General features: G+C 34.7%; 1 long non-coding RNA gene across 3 annotated transcripts; it reads left to right on the forward strand.

The window, feature by feature from the left end:
* The first annotated feature begins 273 nt into the window (after positions 1–273).
* Positions 274–3,072, forward strand: LOC110704418. 3 transcript variants are annotated; one of them, XR_002507933.1, is made up of 3 exons: positions 274–968; positions 1,718–2,633; positions 2,732–3,072. It is a non-coding gene; the product is annotated as an uncharacterized LOC110704418 (long non-coding RNA). The 3 variants fall into 3 exon arrangements; XR_002507934.1 differs by lacking the exon at positions 274–968 and having other exon boundaries at positions 1,226–1,821; positions 2,132–2,633; XR_002507932.1 differs by lacking the exon at positions 274–968 and having other exon boundaries at positions 1,226–2,633.
* Positions 3,073–4,968: the final 1,896 nt, after the last annotated feature.

The following is a 4,968-nucleotide window of genomic DNA, read 5'->3' on the forward strand; positions in this document are numbered from 1 at the left end:
GGGTAGAATTACCCTAAACAATGTGGGTTCAAGCCCCCAAGTCTAGTTCTAAATGGGTAGGGGCACTAGTAGAAAAATGCTCATTTGCGTCGCCTTATTTGCGTCACTCGTAGAATTAAATGACGCAAATGATATATTTTAGCTTAACTCTAAGTAATTTGCGTCGGACATTAACTATAAAGCGAAGCAAAAGTCTGATATATTTCAGCTTACTTATATTTGCGTCGCTTTCATAAATAGAAACGATGCAAATAGTAATGTTATTTGCGTCAGTCATTTATTGATAAGTGACGCAAATAACTTTGTGGGTAAATTGCGTCACTTCTTTCTTCATTGAGCGACGCAAATGACTATTACCACTACCACCCACTCAGTGCTTCCTCTCATTCAATATAAAATACTCTTGCTCCCATGTCGCCGTTCGAACTTCAAAATTAAACCCTAGCAAATTCAACTGCAAAATCCCCAAATATTCAACATCAAAACCTCAAGAAATTCGTCCAACCAACCGATTCCCCAGCGTTGCCTTGTTGTCGTTCGTACTGCAAAACCTACTGATTTCAACAGCAAAACCCTGATAAATTCGACCCAAACAAACAAATTTGACCCCAAAATCAACAAATTCGACCACTAATTGAAAACCCCAAAATATCCAAGCCAAAACCCCCCACTTTCTAGCAAATTCGAGGCAAAACACCCCATTTTTTAGCAAAAATCGACTTAAACCACCCATGAAATTCAAACTATTAAAATCGTTGATATTCGAGATGAAATACCCTAAATCGAGGCTAGTAGGGGATTGCTGCTTGTTGGTGTTGCTGTTGATGGTTAGCTGGGGCGGCATTGGTTGATTTTCGCGGTGGCAGCACTATTAATTAGTGGAGATTTGGGTGCCGCTGCGGTGGTAAATTGTTGTTCAAAAGTTGCTGGAGTTCTCTCGTTCTGCTTTGTTCTATAATTTCTCATTTGTGAGTGAGCTTTTTAATTTCTCATTTTATGTAAACCTTGACTTCACAAAATCTATCACAATTTCACGGTATTTTGAGCAATTGTTCTTGTTTAATCGAGTGTTTGTATATAGATATAAAGTTTGATTAGTGAATTACTTGGTGCATGTGTAGCAAGTGGCTTGTGGTCGGTGGTGAGTGCGGTGGTGTGGCTTGGTGTAGCGGGCAATTTGTTGTTGAATTGTTTGTGAATTGCAGGGGATAATGTTAAGGCTTCTCTCTTATATTCAGAGTAACTCTAATGTTATTGTTATTCGATGAATGTTCTTGTTTAATTGTTCTATAATTTGAGATATTATAGTTAATTTCTTACTTGATTTCTCTCATATTAAAGGTAAATTAACATTACAATTGAAGTGGCATAATCTAATTCTTCATTAATTACCGAATATCGGTTCCACAATCTAGAGTTTCATTATACAGTCTTGCTAATCTAAATTTCAGTATACTCAACTTGTGGCATTTCTAAGGTGGATTTTGAAATACATTTATGATTTCACTAGCTTTATAGTTAAAGATATATTTTTGTTAGATTCTATGTATTCTTTGATGTTGTAATAAAGCTATATTTTTTAAATACATGTATTGGGTTATGAAAGTGTATGTCATGAAGTTCTTGAAGAATAAGGTTACAGTACTTACATATAGCATAGGCTTGATTACATTGGTTAATTAATTTTCGTGTGGTGAAATACTTGGTGCAAGTGCAGCTGATGGTTGGTGGTTAGTGGCGGTGGTGTGGCTTTGGTGCAGCGGCAATTTGTTGCAGAGAGCTTTTTTGTTGTTGAGTTGTTTGTAAATTGTAGGGGAGAAGGTAAAGGTTTCTCTCTCACAGCCACATATACATATTAACTCTAATCTTTTTGTATTTCATTGAATTTTCTAGTTTGATTGTTATATAATATCAGGTATCAGTTGGATCAATAATCTGCTTATCGCATTTCTCTAGCTAGTTCAATCTCACAAATAAGAGCCATATTTTCTACCACAAAATAATTACAGGACTTACTATTTGCAGAAAAAGCCGAGACATAGTTCCTAAATCCTAAATTTCACATTAGCATGTTTATATAAGACTAAGTTTCAACATTATTTATCACCTGAGATAATTGTCTGTTTTTCAGGGGGTTGGGGGAAACTGATAATAATTCTTGAAGCAGTTAATTTGATTAGAATGGGATCTTGGAAATATTTGATCAATTACAAAAGTTTTAAAAGAAGTTTAAGCCTCCAAGACAAAGTTTGGTCTCCATACAAACAACTTCATCATAGTTCAAAAAACAATGGAGATTGTGAAAGTGTATGACTTGAAGTTCTCGAAGAATAAGGTACAGTGAATATTTTGTTGCATGTATAGTGATAAATAAAAACAATGGAGTGAAATAAATTCTTAACTAAGATGTATTTTTTCTTAAAATATGGTGAGAATGATTAGTATTCTTATTTTTCATGCTTGAGTTTGTATCTCTTTTGAAATAAGGTGTATTAGTATGTCAACTTACTTTGTTGCTATGATGCGTGTAGTGACATAAAAAATTGGGAGGATGTGAGATATGGATACTATGTCATGTGCTATACGTTTGAAATAGTTCAACATCATCATAATATAAAGAGGACCTTATTATAGTATGTGTTGTCACATTTTTCATTACTAATTCAATATATTTTAGATTTGCTACACTCTTGAAATGATTTTTTTTTTTTGTTTTGTGTTGTGTTAACAGGTTTATTTAGAACAATACCTTATACTGGGGAGGAGATAAATGTGGTTCAAGATATTTGGTAAGACTATTTTATGAGCAATGTTGAAATTTAGAATTTAACTTAGCTAACTCCATTTATTTGTTAGAATTTTTTTGTTTAGTTCTTAGGCTTGAAATGAATGTAATTGGGTTACCAACATTTTGGGTTGGTCTTTGTTCTTGTGTTGGTTAATGATACCAATCATTTTAAGTTGTAAACTTTTTGATAGGATATTAGTGTATACATTGACGTCATTCCCAAATTTATGGGTAGGCCAAAATACGAAGGAAAATCTGTCGAAATATATACTTGATTTGATTAACTTATCATAATCTAATTGTCTTACATTATAAAATTACAATATATTGATGGAAAAGTATAATAATTTTTTTTAATAGATTTGAAAAAAAAAGAAATAATTTGCATTAGTGGTTGAATAAATCTTCAACAAATCATTTGCATCACTCATTTATAAAACAAGTGACGCAAATAACTCTATTTTATACATCAGTTGAGTCATTTGCATCACTCGTTTAACAAAGGAGTGACGCAAATAACTCTATACTATACATCAGTTAAGTCATTTGTGTCACTCCTTTAACAAACGAGTGACGCAAATAACTCTATATTATAACAATAGTTAAGTCGTTTGCGTCACTCCATTAACAAACGAGTGACGCAAATAACTCTATATTATAACAATAGTTAAGTCATTTACGTCACTCCTTTAACAAACGAGTGACGCAAATAACTCTATATTATAACAATAGTTAACTCATTTGTGTCACTCCTTAAACAAACGAGTGACGCAAATAACACTCAAGTCATTTGCGTCGCTCATAGGAGCGACGCAAATGACTCAAAAGTCATTTGCGTCGCGAGCAGTTGCGTCGCTCATAGAAGCGACACAAATACACCCTAAATGAGCGACGCAAATGAATGTTTTTGTACTAGTGGGGTAAGCATTGGATATTATTTGACTCGATCATGCATGGATACGAATATGAATATGGCCGCACCTCGATGTGAGGTTGCCTACATATCCGTTAGGAATCAGGCCGAACGTAGCTCTAACCAAACTTTGCACAAGTGTATGTACACCTCAAAGAGGTCTTTCAAGGGTTGTAATGTGGTTAAGCTGATGGTTTAAGGAAGAACGAGGTAAAGGGCTCAAGACCCGAGAGAAGCCCCCAAGATGTGTAATTGTGTATTTGAAAATTTGGACTTTGTAAGTTTATTTTCAACTTTTTTTTGTTTTGAATTTCTTTTTTCTTTTTTTTTTTATTCTTTTGAATCAATGTAGACAATCTCAGATCATGCGGTCCATCACACACTTAGCATTCATGTTTCTCAGGCACGGTACCAAGCACTCGATGAGAGACGCAATTTGAGACGTGTTCATATCAAAGACATTGGAACACTTGCCTTTAGACATTGTTTTATTGTTGCTTTGCTGCTTTTTTTTTACTTGCTTTTTGAATGTTATACAATTACACATCTTCCAATCCCAGGGTTAAGTAAATGTGGGTTGAAGAAATGATGGCCAAAAGTTAGACGAGGCTCAAAATGGTTGATGAAGAAATGGAATATGATTGAACGGTTAACGGGGAATGACATAGTTGCAAAGGTGCCTCAAGTCATTGGTGTACCTTGGGTTTAGTTCGGTAATTGATTTTTTTTTTAATTGAGAATGAATGAATGAATGAAAAATTCTATGATCGAGATATACAGGAAAATTGCTCATTTTATTAATGGAAAAGGTGAACGAAACACATGAAACATATATAAAAATTCAAAATGGAAAACCTATGCTAGACATGAATGGGGAATGGAGATGAATGATAAAGAAAGAAATCATGAAATCTTGCACGAAAGATTTGCTGTGCGCCTTGTGTTCATTACTTCTTGCCGCCTGAAGGGACAGGAAGTTTGTTTGCATCCACCAAGTCTTGAATGACGTCCTTCAAATTCCAACATTGCTCCGTAGTGTGGCCCCTTCCTTGATGGTACTTGCAATGGGCATTGGGATTCCATTTGGCGCTCTTTTCTTCAGGTTTTGGCTCTGGAAATTGCCCAATAGGTGTGATCAAGCCTTGACTGTAAATGCGATCAAAGGCCGTATCATAAGTCATTCCTAAAGGAGTGTAAGTTCTTTTCTTCTTGGGCAATGGAGTATCAAGAGCTAACACTTCATTGAGATCAACTTGGCTTATATTGT

This window comes from Chenopodium quinoa, unplaced genomic scaffold, assembly GCF_001683475.1.
Source record: "Chenopodium quinoa cultivar QQ74 unplaced genomic scaffold, ASM168347v1, whole genome shotgun sequence".
In the NCBI taxonomy this organism is placed as follows: domain Eukaryota; kingdom Viridiplantae; phylum Streptophyta; class Magnoliopsida; order Caryophyllales; family Amaranthaceae; genus Chenopodium; species Chenopodium quinoa.